Source organism: Myotis yumanensis, unplaced genomic scaffold, assembly GCF_028538775.1.
Source record: "Myotis yumanensis isolate MYYU_CA2020_CCGP unplaced genomic scaffold, mMyoYum1.0.hap1 SCAF_3, whole genome shotgun sequence".
NCBI lineage: Eukaryota > Metazoa > Chordata > Mammalia > Chiroptera > Vespertilionidae > Myotis > Myotis yumanensis.
In genome coordinates, this window is record NW_027223754.1 from 76,028,849 (window position 1) to 76,046,545 (window position 17,697).

At 36.2% G+C, this 17,697-nt stretch overlaps 1 pseudogene; it reads left to right on the forward strand.

Moving 5' to 3' along the window:
* Positions 1 to 532: 532 nt before the first annotated feature.
* LOC139006203 (protein FAM200C-like) overlaps positions 533 to 17,697 on the forward strand; it is a 49,737-nt pseudogene continuing 32,572 nt past the window's right edge.

Here is a 17,697-nt window from a genome sequence, read left to right on the forward strand (position 1 = left end):
GAACAAAGTAGAAAGTAGGTCATTGCTATGTACTGGGATTTTGCAATGATTGATAGATCCATTTACAGGAACTAAAATATTTGTAGGGTCATAACATGTGTGTTGAAAGGAAATAACTTCCCTGCCTTGCATTATCATAGGAATCGGAAAGCAACCTCCATGAGAGTGGTTCTTGACCAGAATCAAAACCAGAAAAATTATCTGAAAACTTTCTGTCAAAACTATATTAAGTGTATAGCAGAGTGATACAAAAATAAAACCCATGGGGCCAGCCTTTACCTGCTTTTGAATTCTGTAATGTTTATCAAGATATTTACCATTCTAAGCTTCTGTTTCCTTTTATACAATTATTAGAGGCCTGGTGCATGAAATTTGTATGGGGGGTGGGGGGGAGGCCTCAGCCCAACCTGCACCCTCTCCAATCCAGGAGCCATCTGGGGTTGTCCTATTGAAGGCTTAGGCCCACTCTCTGAGGTTCTCTGCTCTCTGAGGGGCCTGACTGCTTCCCCACTGCCATGGCAACAAAGCCGCCATGCCCCGCTGTCCTCTGTCTGCTGGACCTGGGGGTTTCGCCACCACCGCCACGCAAACGAAACCGCCACATGAACGAAGCCGCCACACCCTGCTGTCCACTGTCCAGGCTGCTATGGGCGCTGCCATCTTTGTGTCAAAGTGATGGTTAATTTGCATATTACCCTTTTATTAGATTAGATTATGTTGTTAATACAATTAGTCTCTGAATATTAGTTCTAGTTGCAGAATGTAAACTAACTGTGTATCAATGTACATTTATAATTATTCCCATGGTGTCAGTTCAGATATTTACAACTATTTGTTTTTGTTATTTTATAAGTTTTTGAGTTAATAGTATTCTATCAGGTGAAATTAAGGTGAAATATTTTAACTGGGTGAATACAGTCGGTAGTTGCAATCAAATTTCTATACCCACACATGCAAAACCAGGCTAAAACTCTATTTTACAAAATTATTCCAAACACTGTTCTTGTTTTGAGGTGCCATTCATTACCCTGGGCATTGACCCTCAAATTACTGTTTCTTAATTGATTTAAAATTAAATGTTTCTGTAGTGGTGAAATGTAACTTGAGTTACCTTTCATTACATAGTCAGAGCATATTTAATCCCCATTAAATTGAGTTGCCATTTTACTTGATGGTTCTTTGAATCATATTTACTCAAAGAGGAAGGCTAAATTTTTCTAAGGCCAAGTGTTTTCATGTTAATTAAACTTTTAAATTACAGCATTAGAATCTGTGAGAAAACTGGGATCATGTAGAAGAAGGTCACTAGCAAACATAATGTATGTTCAGACACAAGATTAGCCACATTTTTGGCTTTAAAAAAATGTAGCCAGTCAGGAACTACACTGTTGAACTATTACCCAATATCCAATAAAGTAAGTGGATAATCAAGCAAATTCATGAAGAGTAATGGCATATTGACTAAGCAGTTCTCCAATCTTTCTTTAGATTACACTCAAACTGACATCCTGAAAAATCAATGACAAACTTAGAGTCAAATAAAGGAAATCTTTAGAATGTTTTCATTGATTTTAGAAGGGGCTTGGAGCTTACATACCATCAGAGGCCTCACTCAGATATTTTGATCCTAACTATTAGAAAAGTTGATCAAAATCCAAGTAAAGGTAAAATAATTCTTTTTGAAATTTATCTTATAAATTTTTAAAATAAATGTATAAATTTATATATAATAAACCCCATGTAATCAACATTCTATTATTTTTTCAAGTCAATGTGATATAGTAGAGAATGCACAAAATATGTTTATTTTATAAACTTTGTTCACCATACATGTATAGTCATATGCATGTATAGTTATATATATAATGTGTGTATATGTGTTTGTAAATAAATAACATGTAAAGAAATATAATTTGTAGTCTTTCTCTATATCATCTCCACTAAGAAATAGATCATACACCAGGAACAAAATGCATGCATATTGTAGTAGCAGAAAATCTAGCTCTAAATTTTATAAAAAACATATAAATGATTGTATATAAATATATATGTTAATTATTAATGTCACAAAAATCTATGCAAACTTAAATATATATATTACATACAGACACACATACATATATAAAAGATTTAACTTTTAAATGAAATTACCAGAATTTGAGTATTTTTAAGAACATTTCATTTCTCTTAAACTAATAAAAATTATTATGAATAATAAATTTTCACTATTTAAATTTGAAAAGAAGCTTACAAAAATTCTTTCAAATTTTGAGAAAAAAATTAAGAAATAAAAGGCAATAGTCAAAATAAAAAATATATAAAAGTTCTGTTTCTTACTACCAAAATGACATAATCTGAGCAGCTTGAGTTCTAAGATGATAAAAGGGGTGACCTCTAGAAGTAGCATCAGAATGGCCAACCTCACTCAGTATTTCACTCCCTTAGAAGCACTGCTTTTTCTAAAGATCTCTCTACTCAGGTCTATGCCAAGTGCAATGACCTAAACTGAACCAGCTATGATAAAAAGGTGGACACTTCTACCACCCTACATAAATCATGGGTCAAACCTTTGTAACCTTGACAGCCTCCTTCTATTCCAAAGGAGCCTCGAGCTTCTCGTGAAAACAAATATCTGCTGATTAGAGAAGATGAATTTTATTCATTATGTCTTCATGTGATTGTTATTTCACTTTTATTTATATTTTTATTTTTTTCTAAACATATTTCTTTATTAATTTCAGAGAGAAAGGGAGAAGGAGAGAGAGATAGAAACATCAATGATGAGAGAGAATCATTGATCTGCTGCCTCCTGCACGCCCCCTACTGGGGATCAATCCTGCAACCCAGGCATGTGCCCTTGGCCAGAATTGAACCTGGAACCCTTCATTCCACAGGTTGATGCTTTATCCACTGTGCCAAACCAGCTAGGGCTGTTATTTCACTTTTAAAGGAATTCACCATATTGGTAACTCTTTACAATAGTCCTACTCAGCTCATAATTATAGAGATTCAGATACAACTAAAGTCACAATATTTCTCTCAAAACTTATGTCAAAGAAAAAATTACACCAATAATGAAGACTTTATTTAATACTATTACAATAGGGATCATGGTTATTGCAGTAGGAAAGAGAACTTGATTAAGTGCTGGGCAGGGGATAGTAGAGATTTTAAGTGACAGGGTGAGCTAGCAAAAAAGTACAGAAGGAAGTCAGGAGGGAAGTTAGTCAATATGATGAGTCCAACTGTGTTTGCTAATTGGAGCTTCTTGAAGTTAGGCTCCTGCTCTCCTACAGAAATGGGAGATAGGGGCAACATCTTTCTTGATGATTGCATTTCAAATGGATGGTCCCCACATCCTTGAGAAATATATTTCTGGGTTGTAAAACTGATAAGAGGCTGGGAGAAGATTTACATCTCAAAGGACCAAAGGAAGAATTTACATTGAAAAGTTTTCTAAAGCATAAAGCAAATGTTCTAATGTAAGGAAGGTCAGGGGCCTGTAGTCAGGAAGAAGCCTGTTTAATCTTTAGTCAAGGTAAATTAAGGCCTTCTTAGTCACTACCTGTGCTTAAGATAACAATTTCATGATGTCGGTCTGAGAGTTCACATCAAAATTAGAAAGGCTTCCAAGGATACTGTACATTGAAAGGTAGCATTGTTGCCTTAGCAGAGGTAATACCATGGTGGCTCTAGCCATGGCATAGGTATCGCTCTGAAAAGGCTAAAACAAATTCAGTATCAAAGAGCAAACTGCACACCTCCCACATAAAATTAATTATTTTCATTCAATAAATATTTATTCATTCATTATAATTATATTCATTCAACAAATATTTCTTCTGTGCTGTTTTAGGTGCTAGGGATGCAGATGTGAACAAGACAGGCAACATTCTTGTCCTCATGGAGTTCCCAAGGTAGATAAGTGATGGTTTGTTTCTTTTTAACTACTCTCAATCAAGTAATGACTATTGTAGTTTTTTAAAAAAGTTTTTTCAATGATAGTTGACATTCACTATTATATTAGTTTCAGGTGTACAGCATAGTGATTAGATATTTATATGATTTCCCCAATAAGTTTAGTACCCTCCCAACACCATACATATTTATTACAACATTATTGACTATATTCCCTGTGCTGTATTTTACATTCCTATGACTATTTTGTAACTCTCAAATACATTTTTATTTATTTTTTTTGCTGATTTGACTTCATATTTTTCTTCCTCCCCTTTAAACCCCCACAATTTCAGCACACTTGACTTCTCCTTAAGACTTCACTATATCCTTCATACTTAAGAGTTTATACTCTAGATGTCAAAAGACAAATAGAGCACATAGCATGAGCACATAATTCTAAATAAAACATGTGCCAAAGCTGTAGCTAAATAGTAATGTTCTTTATTAATGTTATTGAACATTGATCCAAACTCCAAGTAATTTCAGAAAATATCATTATAGGGAAAAGAAGAGAGTATGTAAATAATAAACAATTAAAATTATATAGGTTACTCAAAGCCATATGGAAAAAGAACAGATGAAAATGTGAAAAATAATTATAATAGGCAAGTAAATTAAGCAATTCACAGGTCTTTAAAAACTGAAATTTACTGGTAATTGAGGGTAATTTTGTTTTTAATTTTCTTTTCGTTAATTAGAAAATTATTGTAATTTGCTCATTCATTTGCAAATTTATGTTTTGTGTTAACACAAACTCTTCTTTAACTTGTAAATGGTGTTAGTGAAACAAAACATTACAAAAACTTTGTCATTAATGCTATTTATCAAGTAAGTGTAACAACTGTCAAATATGATGTACTTCAAATGTCACTGGAAACCTAAAAAGAATCGTGACTGTGTAGAGAGCCTGCGATGAGTGACATATCATGCTCAGAAGTTGTTACTACAGCAGCACCATCTGTGAGAAGCTGAGCCTCCCAGACATTAAAGAACATAATCAGCAGCTTATGGAGTAAATGCCACATAAGCTGCTCTCTGAGCAAGCCCCACCTTGACATGGCAATAAAAAAGGAGAATATTGTAATGTAAAACCCTGTATTTATATAGATCATTTCCTTGAAAAGCTCCTAAATCTTCAACAGATTTTTGAGCTCATCAATCCTTAAATTCCAATGAAGTAAGAATTATAGAAGCGTGCAATCCTTAAAATAATTATTTAGCCATCCAAGAAAGACAATTTTCTAGAGAACCCCCTGGGCTTTGTGAATAATATGTGATCTTGATAAGCAGATTATTTTTGTTAGAAAAACTCAATCTCTGAGAGTTTGGAAACAGAGTGTGAAGATTTATCTAATTTTACTATACATATTTCTGTAAGGTGCCTTGAATCCTTTTTGAACTCTTTGTCATAAATAAAATCAAGATCATGAATGGTACATTGTTGTATTCAGGTAGATTACATGTATAATCAATAGTGTGGGTCCACCAGACACCCTTATTAAGAATAACAGTTTTCCTAAGCATCCAGTTTGTTGATAGGCAATGTTGCTTATTTATCTTATTTGTCCTTTCTATATTTCATTTTTCTCTATTGCTGATGTCACTAGCATAGTCGAGGCCTACTCACCATCCCACAACCAACAATCACAGGCTGCACCATCCACAGAATGTAAGATCCAAGACAGCCAGGATTTTTATCTAATTTCACTAATTAATATCAAAGTATTCAAATAATTCCTGGATTACAATAGAGGTTAAATATCTCTCAAATAAATGAATGGATGAATAAATGAAAAATACATATAGTTTATCTTGCAAGTCTGCACCCCAGTCTATACCTAGTTTCTTCATTGTATTCCTATGCACCAAAACCAGTCATTCTTCTTTAAATAATTCTTATTTTATTTCTCTTTATCAGAATGCCCTCCACTTATTTTTATATTTGGAAATCTAATCTAAACTACAAGATGAAAATAACCAGAGTATCCTTCAATAGATGATGGAATACTATGTTGCTGTAAAAAAGAAGAAACTCTTACCATTTACCATAGCATGATGGACCTGGAGAGCATTATGCTAAGTGAAATAAGCCAGTCAGAGAAAGATAAATAACACATGATCTCACTCATTTGTGGAATATAATGAACAACATAAACTGATGAACTACAATAGATCCAGAGACATAGAAGCATCAAACAGACCATCCAACCTCAGAAAGAAGGCGGGGAGTGTGGGGAGGGGTTGAGAGATCAACCGAAGGACCTGTATGCATGCATATAGGCATAACCCATGGACACAGACAGTAGGGAGGTGAGGGCATATGCTGGGGGGTGGGAACGACTGGGGAGAAGTCAATGGGGGAAAAAGGAGACATATGTAATACTTTAAATAATAAAGAATTAAATTTTTTAAAAAAGAAGATATGATATATATCTACATATCTATATATGTATATATACATATATATTACATATCTATATATGTAATTTGCTGAATTACATACATACAAGGACATAGCATGCAAACGAACTTTTAGGGATTCCTGTTGACCTGGGTACCCAACTAAATGAGTTGGATAAAACTTAAGAACTGTAGAAAAAACTTAAAGTAGAAAATCATCCAAAAATATTTCCATTTCTTTATTTTTTAATAAGCATAATATTCTTTTATATTAAAAAAGACTGAAATTAATATAATGATATACCTGCCAAAGGATTTAATCTGGATTTACTATACCCAATATCTATTTTTATTTTCTTTTAAAAGCAGGTTAGTTAAATAAACCAGGTAAACTCTTACCCATTTTTAGGTGGAGTGAGTCAGTTGGCTTACTTTCTTATTAGTGATTTTGAAATATGAAAGAAAATAAAGTAAGCTTTCCATAGTAAGAAAATATTAAGTGGAATATTGGCTGCTTATTGCGTAATACAGAACACTAATTGAAGAATCAGATTATTTGATTTTAATTTCTAGTTTCAATTACCAGTTGCGTGATCTCTGCCAATCATTTAACTTCTTTTGATTTTTTTCTATTGAATTTTCTCCCAGTGTTATTGTGAAGGTTGAAAAATATAATGAATATGAAGACAGATTATAAAGTGAGAAGCACTTACCAGTATAAGAAATCATTATTAGTACTCCATTTCAGTTAAAATTGTATGGTGAGGAATTGGGGGTGGGGGGGGGGAGGCGGAGAAAAAGGAACATTTTGATATAATGTAGCTCAAAGTAAATCTCAATTACTTTTCTTATTTGGAGGACTACATAAAACACATTTTATCCATTATTTTTTAAATATCTGTTTGGTCTGTTAATGAAAACAAGCATTCCAACAGAAAAATAGAATTAGTTGAATAATAAAAGTTGCATAATATTCTATATTTTTCCATGTGGAAATGGAATCATTTCTACAATTTTCAGAATAATTTATCTGAGTCATTGTAACCTTTTACCATAATTATTTATAATAAACTTTTTTTCCTCCAAGTTGTTTAGTTTTAAAAATTGAAAAAAATAGATGCATTGCTGAGTAAAATAAAAATTATATATTTTTTCTGATTACAAATCTTAAATATTAATGTGAGTTCACATGTATTAAGATTACATTTTAGCCCTGACTGGTTTGGCTCAGTGGATGGAGCATCGGCCTGCAGACTGAAAGGTCCCAGGTTTGATTCCGGTCAAGGGCATGTACCTTGGTTGTGGGCACATCCCCAGTAGGAGGTGTGCAGAAGACAGCTGATAGATGTTTCTCTTTCATCGATGTTTCTAACTCTCTATCCCTCTCCCTTCCTCTCTGTAAAAAATCAATAAAATATATTTTTAAAAAAGATTACATTTTATTTCACCTAAGTATTCTAAAAGTATGAATTATATAATTTTAATGAATTAAATTGAAAGTGTTCTAAGCAAAATAATGTTGTCTCTAATTTTAAATGTATATTTTTGTTGTTTTAATGAGAAAAATAAAAACAAACCAGAAATCAAATAGTGTTTGCATATGTAGTTGTACATTTTTAATAAAGTGTTGGTGTGTGATATAAAATGATAGAATAAAGTGGATAAGAAGGGAATGAAGTCAAAATGGCCAGAAAAGAGCTTCTGTCTGAGAAAGGCTTGGGTGGGAAAGAGGAATAAGTAAATAAATTTTGTCATTATTTATAGCTTTAATTGATTTCATACTAAAAGTGTGTTATGCAGTGATTGAGCACGTGCACATATATTTTTTACTTTTAATTTTTTATAAAATCTAGAAAGGTAAAAGAATAATCTCCACTAAAAAAAGACTAAACCGAATATTAGAAAGATTTTTCAGATTTTTCCAAGACCACATAACGCAGACCTGAAATCTGAATCCACCTCTGCTTGTCTTCATATCACACGTTTGATTGCAGCCTGATGCTTCCTCAAATGATGACTGATTTCTCAGTGGAAAAGGAACATCTTAGAAATTTCAAAAGATGAAAGCAGAATATGATGATGGATTAGATATAGGGAATAAAAAAAATGAAACTAAATTGAATTAAAATCTTTCAAGTTGGCTTAGAAGGAGTGGGTGGAACTATGGCAGAAATGGAAGACTTGAAAACTCACAGGACTCCAGTACCAAAGCTTTCCGCAATATTTTGCTGGCAACAATCAATGAATGCTTCTAAGATCCTATTTTACATCCTCTTCCTCTAGAGATTCAGGTTCATATGGGAAATCATCTACTAGCCAAGCTATTCTGGGAAAAGCATTAAGCAAATATTTTGCAATTGCATAACAAGAATTGACAGTGTTCTTGTGTTTGTACCTCTTTTGCCAATCATTAGATGCTGGCTGCCCTACAAGGGTGTGATCCCAGACAAGGCAGGGGTGGCTCTCTGAGGTAAAGGAAATTTCCTAAAAGGGATAAAAGCTGAATATTTTTGCATCTTTAACTCCTGAAGGTGAAATTTGAGTGCACACAGTGTCCACCACAGTTAAAATGCATTACTTAATTTTTAATATTTTATAACTTTTAACAATTGCGATATCCCTCATCATGTATTATCATATTCAATTTTACATAGAAGAACATTTAGGATTCAAGAATCAAAGTTTACTTCATTTGAGCTTTCATAATTAAGTGAAAGGAGGAATATATCATTGGAGAGTTTTAATCAAAAACTATTGCTCCATTTCAAACATTTATCTACCTTTTCATGAAGTCTGGGATAGTCTAAACCTGCTATAATATATCTGTAAGATTTGTGGAGCTCTTAATTAGGAAGGCTGTATTGTAAGTAACATCAGACCCATTCAGTCATGTTGCTTTATAATGGCAAGTCTTGTTGCTTTATAATTGTGGCTGTTTGGTTCTATTGCTATTGCAGTACATCTTGTGATGGTTTACCTATAAATCCTACACTGCGAGAGAAAGCTATGGGATTACAAAACTGGGAAGTTAGAAGAGGTTACACAGAATTTTCCAAGACAGATGCACAATAAAAGAGTAAGTTTCTTAAGTGAATTAAGCATTTCTTTATTTCTCACAGAAACAGACCTGAGGATTAAGGCAATATATTTCTTAGGAAGTTAAATGAAGCATGTTCTATTAGACCAGTTTTTAATCGTTTAAACTAAATATGTCAGCTCTGTCTCTAATTCTCCTACTTGTAACAGAAAGGATTCAATTGCGGAACCAGAAATAATTATAGATTAACAAATAGTGATAGGTATACTTTTTCCTCTGAACTGTCATTAGACCAGGAGCTACTGATTATGCCAACATCTGACCTTCTTTTACTACTCAAACTATCATTTCTCCATTTCCCGCTTTGCTTAAAACTTGCTTAAGAACGGTATTGAAACTTTTCTCACCATTCTCCTTTTAATACATCATAAAATCTTTTATTTATCTTCAGATAATTTTAAAATCTTAATAATTTCTTTGAATTATTTATAATAACTATCCACATGATACAGTCTTGAAAATTAACTCTTTACATGTTGACTGCAATGGTAAAATTTGTTAATAAGGCTTGTGCTTTTTAACTTACACTGGTACTCACAATATAACATTTTTATAATGTTGAACCAAGAAGAAATGCTCAACAAAAAGTAATTGTTATGAAGATCTAAGTTTATATTTTAATTTGAAAAAAATGCTAAAACAAATATACTCATAAAACAAGAAGATAATTATTAGGATTATAAATATTTTGTCAAAAAGAATACCAATTGGTATAGATTCATTCTTTGAGAGAGTTGGGAATATTCAGAGACTGAAAAATCAAAGAAGTCCATGTGAGAAAATCTCCTGAGGCTTGAAATACAGAAAGGATTTGAAGAAGTAAGGAAGTCGATGTGGCTTATTTCAGTTGTTAAGGCCCTGGAGGAAAGGTTAGAATTACAACTAAGCATAAAATGTGAGAAAATTTGAAAAAGTTATGTAGTTTTGGAGGAAGGGAGAATACAAGATTAGTATGTGATAGTTATAGTTAGTCATGAGTTCATAAGTATTTTACAAAAAAATATTAAGGGGGTGGTACAGAAAAAAAGATTCAAGGGTGACTCCCAGGTCCCAGGGGGCATATGACTCCCAGCCAGATTAGTATGCCCTTTCTTTGAGCAGAAAGGACAATCTTGGTTAACAGCATAATTAATATTTCCCATAACTATAACTAGTCCCCAATGTTCTGTTTTCCCCCATAACACTGGGAGGAACAGATCTGTAGAAGTACCCTCTAGCTGTGAAGCAGGGCACTCCTGTTTTTATAAAGGCAAGTAAAATAAAATGGTACTTTCACATTGAGTTATCCCTGTTACAAAATTGGTCAAGAAAATGCTTTAGGTAATAATTGGCTTTAAAAATCTCAAAGTTGTTAAGATATAATAAATAGATGTAACTAAAATGAAGGATTTATGATAAAGCTTTTCAGTAATAATTATAAATGTTAATAATAAAAGTCCAGTCACTCAAGAGGAGATTGACTATGCTCTCTGTTGGGGGGCGGGGTGGGGGCAGTCGTCCTCTCTGTGAAAGTAAAGAAGCCTAAAAGAGAACAAGGGCAGACAGAGAAATGAGATCCCTTGTCCTGCCTTCCCCTCCCTATGCGACCAGGGGACAATCTGAGGGAACAGCTAAAATGGTGATTTACAATCCTAGCCTCCCCCTCATCCAACCAGCCCGGAGGCTTCTGCGCCACCAGAAACCACCTTTTCTAGGCTGTAAAAGGAGTTGGAGGAAAAAAAAAAGTTAAAACCTCTGCTGGAAGATCCACATGGCTTAGTTGATAAGCTAGTCCCATTTTGGGGTCCACAAGTGTATACGTAGACCCGAGTTAATGTCTGTTTTAGGAATATTATTCTCAGGAAAAGAAGGGGGGATGATTTGAAGGTTGGCTATGGCCATCTGGGAAAAGGAGCACCTGGCTGGCTCTGGTGTGCTTCCAGCAGATGTAAAATTTCCAAACCCGGGAGCCCCAGTGGAACCTTAACAACAAAACCCATAGCGGACACATGAGAGATCTCTCAGGGAACTAATAATTAAAGAGATTAGGGAAGCAGTTCCCTGGTCTCAGAACCTAAATAAAGCCTTCAGTATTCAGCAAGGCAAAGAAGAAGGGCATTCCGAATTTTACCAAGACTAAAAGATCAAATGAGAAAGTATTCTGGGCCAGAACCCGAGGACCTGTTGGGCCAAGAAATATTAACAATTACATTTTGTGCAGGGGAAGGGGGGTTAGAGAGCAACCAAAGGATTTGTATGCATGCATATTAGCAAAACCAATGGACACAGACACTGGGGTGCTGGGGGTTTGCCCGGGGTGGGAATGGCTGGGGGGAGGAGGGGTCATTCAGGGAAAAATGAGACATGTAAAACTTTAGACAATAAAAAAAAATTACATTTTGTCACCAATAGTTGGCCTGACATCTCAAGAAAACTGCAAAGTTAGAGAACTGGAAGGATAGAAGTGCAGAAGAGCTGTTAAAAAAGGCTCAGAAGGTCTATGTACATAAAGATGAGAAAGGCAGAAACAGAAAGCTAACATAATGTTCACAACTGTAGAACAAGTGGCCCAGGGAAGGGCTGGCCCAGAAGGCCAGAAACAGAAGCCACAGCAGTATCACCCAAACCTTAGCATGTTATCTCTAAGGAAAAATGTGGCAGTTTTAATCCAAGCAGCTAGAGGTCTTGGAACAGGCTGCAGGGCCTGTTGCCTTCCCGTTCCCTCCCCTCCCCCCGCCCCCACCCTTTTCTCCAGCCTCCTAGACCTATACATAATTTTCCAAAGTCTTTGATAACTTAAAGGCTTCAGAGCAGTGGTTCTCAACCTGTGTGTCTCGACACCCTGTGAATGACCCTTTCACAGGAGTCGCCTAAGACTATCGGAAAACACATATATAACTACATATTGTTTTTGTGATTAATCACTATGCTTTAATTATGTTCAATTTGTAATAATGAAAATACATCCTGCAGATCAGATATTTACATTACGATTCATAACTGTAGCAAAATTACAGTTATGAAGTAGCAACGAAAATAATTTTATGGTTGGGGGTCACTACAACATGAGGAACTGTATTAAAGGGTCGTGGCATTAGGAAGGTTGAGAACCTCTGCTTTAGAGCATCACTGGGTTAAATGATAAACATCTAAATATTTTGAAATCACAGGATTCTGAAACATTAATTAATCTGAGTTTGCCTCCTCTGGAGAATCTAGAGGATGAAGTTGAATCTGTTAATAAATAAGTCTTGTATTTTATTTGAAATCTCTCTTAAATATAAATGTATTGCTAACCTGAGGAATATTAATTACTTACATGTCACCTAAAAAATTAAGGTTAAGAATTCTAACTAATTGGAAGGAAAGTATGGCTTTGGGGCAATAGAGAAAGCATAAGACATGGAAATGCATTTTGAAGGAGAAAGAAGGTAGTTTCTAAAGCTTATTATTTCTGAAATTTATAAGAATGTTTCTGAAAGTTGTAAGAATGTTTGTGAGAGTTGTAAGAATGTCTGTGAAAGTTATAGGAAGTTTGTAGGAAGAAATGTTAAAATTGAATAAATGACACAGGCCAGTAAGCCAGGACAAGCAGAACAGTGACACTCAGATAATAAAATAGCAGTTTGCAACTACCTAGAAAATCTAGATGCCAAGCAGTTTGGGGCCATCTAGCAAATCCTATCTTCTCTAAACCAAGGACACTTAAAAGTAAATGATTTGCCTTTTGCCTCCCTAAACAGAGGGTAAATAGCTTATGTCAATGTACTCAGGGAGACTGATAGCAGAAATCCAATTAGTGTCATCTGCTGTCCACACCCAAGGACAAATGTAGTTAGAAAATAAGCCTTATTTTGGTTAGTTCTTTTCTAGTAAAATTATTATGTTATATTAGTCATGTATTTAATAAATAAAAAAGACCATCTTTTAATCATGGGAATTGAAGTTTGTTAGCCTATATTTGTGTCTAATACACTTTGATATATAATCTTTTGGTAAAATCAAGTTTGACAATCCTTCAAGGGTTTGAATTTTAAAAAACTTTCTCTTGACCTAGAATTGTCTTTAGATCATCCCAATGAGCTCTGAGATGCCTTGAATGTTTGTTTTCTCTCTCATGAAGGAAATTTTTATACTGAAGGTACATAGGAACCTTTGTCAAATACAGTTATAACTAACTAGAGGCCCAGTGCACAAAAATTTGTGCACTCGGGGGGGGGGGGGGGGCAGTCCCTCAGCCCGGCCTGTGCCCTCTCGCAGTCTGGAACCCCTCAGGGGATGTCCACCTGCTGGCTTATGCCCATTCCCCAGGGGATTGGGCCTAAGCTGGCAATCAGACATACCTCTGGCAGCCCAGGAGCCCTCAGGGGAGGTTCACTTGCTAGCGGGGAGCAGGCCTAAGCTGCACTCCGACATCCTTATCGCTGCTGAGGAGGCGGGAGAGGCTCCCACTACCACTGCTGTACTGGCAGCCATCAGCCTGGCTTGTGGCTGAGCAGAGCTCCCCCTGTGGGAGCGCACTGAACAACAGGGGACAGCTCCTGCATTGAGTGCCTGCCCCCTGGTGGTCAGTGTGTGTCATAGTGACCAGTCATTCCCAGTTGTTCTGCTTTTAGGGTCAGTTTGCATATTACCCTTTTATTACATAGGATAGAGGCCTGGTGCATGGGTAGGGGCTGGCTGGTTTGCCCTGAAGGGTGTCCCGGATCAGGGTGAGGGTCCCACTGGGGTGCCTGGCCAGCCTGGGTGAGGGGCTTATGGCTGTTTGCAGCTGGTCACACCCCCTTCAGGGTGGGGGTCCCCACTGGGGGTGCCTGACCAGCCTGGGTGAGGGACTGAGGGCTGTTTTCAGGCTGGTCAAGCCCCCCGGCGACATAAGCTCCCAGCCTCTCCTTTTTTTTTTATTCTGAGATTTATTTACCTTCTATAATTGAAACTTTGTAGCCTTGAGTGGAGCTCAGAGCTGGCCAAGGCAGGCGGGAAGCTTGGCTTCCTCCATCGCCAGGGGCAACCCAAGCCTCCTGCTTGCTCCAGCTCTGTGGCCATGGCTGGCTGAAAGCAGGTATCTGGGGTTTGTTTATCTTCTATAATTGAAACTTTGTTGCCTTGAATGGAGCTCAGAGCTGGCCTTGGCAGGCAGGAAGCTTGGCTTCCTCCATTACTGGAGCAACCTTGCCTCCTGCTCGCTCCAGCTCCGTGGCTGCCAGCCACCATCTTGGTTGGGTTAATTTGCATATAGTCACTCTGATTGGCTGGTGGGCATGGCTTAAGATGTAGCAAAGGTATGGTCAATTTGCATGTTTGTCTTTTATTAGATTAGATGCTTATTAGTTACAAGAGGCCCAGTTCACGGGTAGGGTCCCTAGGCCTGGCTGGCAATCAGGGCTGATCGGGGCCTTCTCAGTGCCAGCCAGGGCCTTCCTTTGTTCTGTGCCACCTCCTGGTGGTCAGCACACATTATAGCGAGCTATTGAACTCCCAGTCTTCAGGTCAAACTCCCAAGAGGACATTTTGCATATTAGCCTTTTATATATATAAATAATATTATAGAATGTTGGGTTTTACAGAAAGGACAACATTCCATGTCATCTGCATTATAATTAAATCCATAATTGTGTCATTTTAAATTTCTTCTTGTCATTTGGAGACAGTTACTGTTTTGTTATAATGCATTTAGAAAAACATTACATCTTCTGAAGAGTCCATGGAAAGGACTGGCAAGAAAAATCAGAAGATCTTAAAGCAAGTTAGTGTATTTTTCTCCCTATATGATCCCTCCGAAATTTGGGAATTCTTAATGAATGAATCATGGCAATGCATTTCTTTGCATAAATTCAACAAGACTGGTTTCCAATGGTGGTTTTATTGACCAACAACTTTGACTGGAGTGTCACGTTTTAAAGAGTCCTGTCTGGACTCTGAAGAGTTGAAGCCAATAAGAGTGCCATAGAGAAAGCCTGGTATCTTGCTTTGTAGCTCTGAAAATGGATGACACTGGAGCATCAGGCCCATACCCTGCCATCGCTGGCAGTTGGTCAGAGTGGAAGGGGAGCCTCTGCATCCCTGCTGAACCCCCATGCACTCTAGGCTGTGACAAGTAGGAGGGCTGCTGAGATAGACCTTGAAGTCTAGGGCGAGGGACAGGGTGGAGCCACTGCAGGTACAGATCTTGGTGAGAAATTCACCTAACCCAGCAGATATTGCAGGAAGGCCAGACAGCAGCTGGATGGCTTGACTTCTTTGTCCTGAGGGGCACATTGAGACTTAATCATGAAATTCTGGCAAAGGCAGTCAGTTACCGTTCTTGTTGTGTTGATGCAAACAAGTAGGCAAAAATTGAAACTAGACTTAATGCAATAGATAAATTGGTCTTAATTTGGCTCTTTAATAAAAATAAGGGTTATTTTAAGGAGAAAAAATTCTATTTCAATAGGAAATTATTAGAAATTAAATGTTTTATTTTCCCTTTCACCAGACCATTTGTTGTAATTCTTGCTGTTCTAATTGTTCAATAATACTAAATTTTATAATGCAGTTTGTCTCCACCAGAAAGAACAACAACAAAAAAGATATATCAAAGGAAAACTCAGAGACTAATGTAGTCATACCTGGCAGCATGGTGGGGTAGCCAGAAACATAAATTCTGGACCACAGTCAAGAGCACAGACTGCAAAACCCAAACAGCCTGGCTTCATGTTCCACATTGATATCAGTCAGTCTCCTTAAATTCTTGGTCATGGTTCCCTCATCTGTTATTTTAGGACAGTAATAAGAATATCTTCTAGTTTTATTATAATTAAAGAGTAAGTAATTACAGAAGACTTAGAACAGTGTTTGGCAAATTAAAAGGTAGGAAAATATAGTGTTATGAAAGAAAAAGTGGTAGATTGCAAATAAGGCTCTAATTTTTTCCCTTTTACTGATCTCTTGATTCTGGGATTCCCATACAGTTTATTTAATCTAATTTGATTTTAGCAAATATGAGTCCAGTAGAGGTCTCAGAAGTTTATGTTCACTGATGCTTGCTCTTGTGCTGTGCTTGTAACTCAGGGACGACCACAAGGACAAAGCTGAGCTATTCTGCCAGTGTACAAGAGATCACACAGAGTAGAACTAAGGCTACCTGGTTGACAACTTGCCAACCAATAGACACATGACTAAAGTCGTCTTAGAATATCTAGTCACTAGTCAAGCTTTCAGCTAACCAAGAATAGAAGAGATAGCTGAGAAGATATTATTTGAGTGGGCCAAGACAGAATACCTGCCTACACTTACAATTCTCCCATAGAACATGAGCTAAGTCATTAAGTTTGGGGGTTGGGGTGGGGATTTGATGTGTACAAGCTAAATGATACAAGAAATGGTATCTTGAGCTGGGGTATACCATAACAAAAACCTAAAATATGTAGCACTAACTTTGTGATTGGGTGGCAGGCAAACACTAGAAAAATGGTGAGGAAGATATAAATGAAGGCATAAAACGAAATCTCACACTAGCGAGGGGAAGGAAATTCTCCAGATGATAGCAAAGCAAGCCCAGGATGAGAGCTTTGTCAGTGGTCTAGAGAGCAAGCAGGTAAGATGGGAACAGTATGTCTGAGGGCTCTCAGAGAGCTGCCTCCAGAAAAAAGATAAATAGACCTGATAAATTTTCAAAGTAACTTTCATCTGTTGATTAAAATGGAAATAAATTATTGGAGCTTTTCAAGAATGGATTAAGAATAATCGGATATGAAATAATTATGAACAAATAAGAAAGAAGATATTAAATTAAAATTTAAAAGTTGTAGAAGAAATAATAGCATAGTGCTTGGCTCGGCAAGTAAGTAATATTTATATGAATATAAATAAAAAATAGTAAATTTAATAAAATTTGAGGGATAATTACACTGGCAGGATAAAATATCCTACATATAATACACTGATATTCTTATTTACCATCATAGAGAGTCAATTGACAATGTCAAAAGTCATGAATGTATATATAAAAGCTCACAGCAAGTTATAATAGCTTGAAATTAATAATGGAGAAGGGAAAATAACTGATGAAATAAGTAAATTACTGTTTTCCTCTTAGAAATGAGTTCAGGTGAAAGAACTTTGGGAACTTTTAAACATTATTTTTTTAATTACTTGCATATATTAATTAAATGAGGACACAGAGAGAAGGCAACCATCAGCAAGTCAGGGAGCAGAACAGATGTGCTATTTTAGCGTGTGGATTATTTCAAGCCAATTCTGGAAGAGCTTTTTGCTTCTCC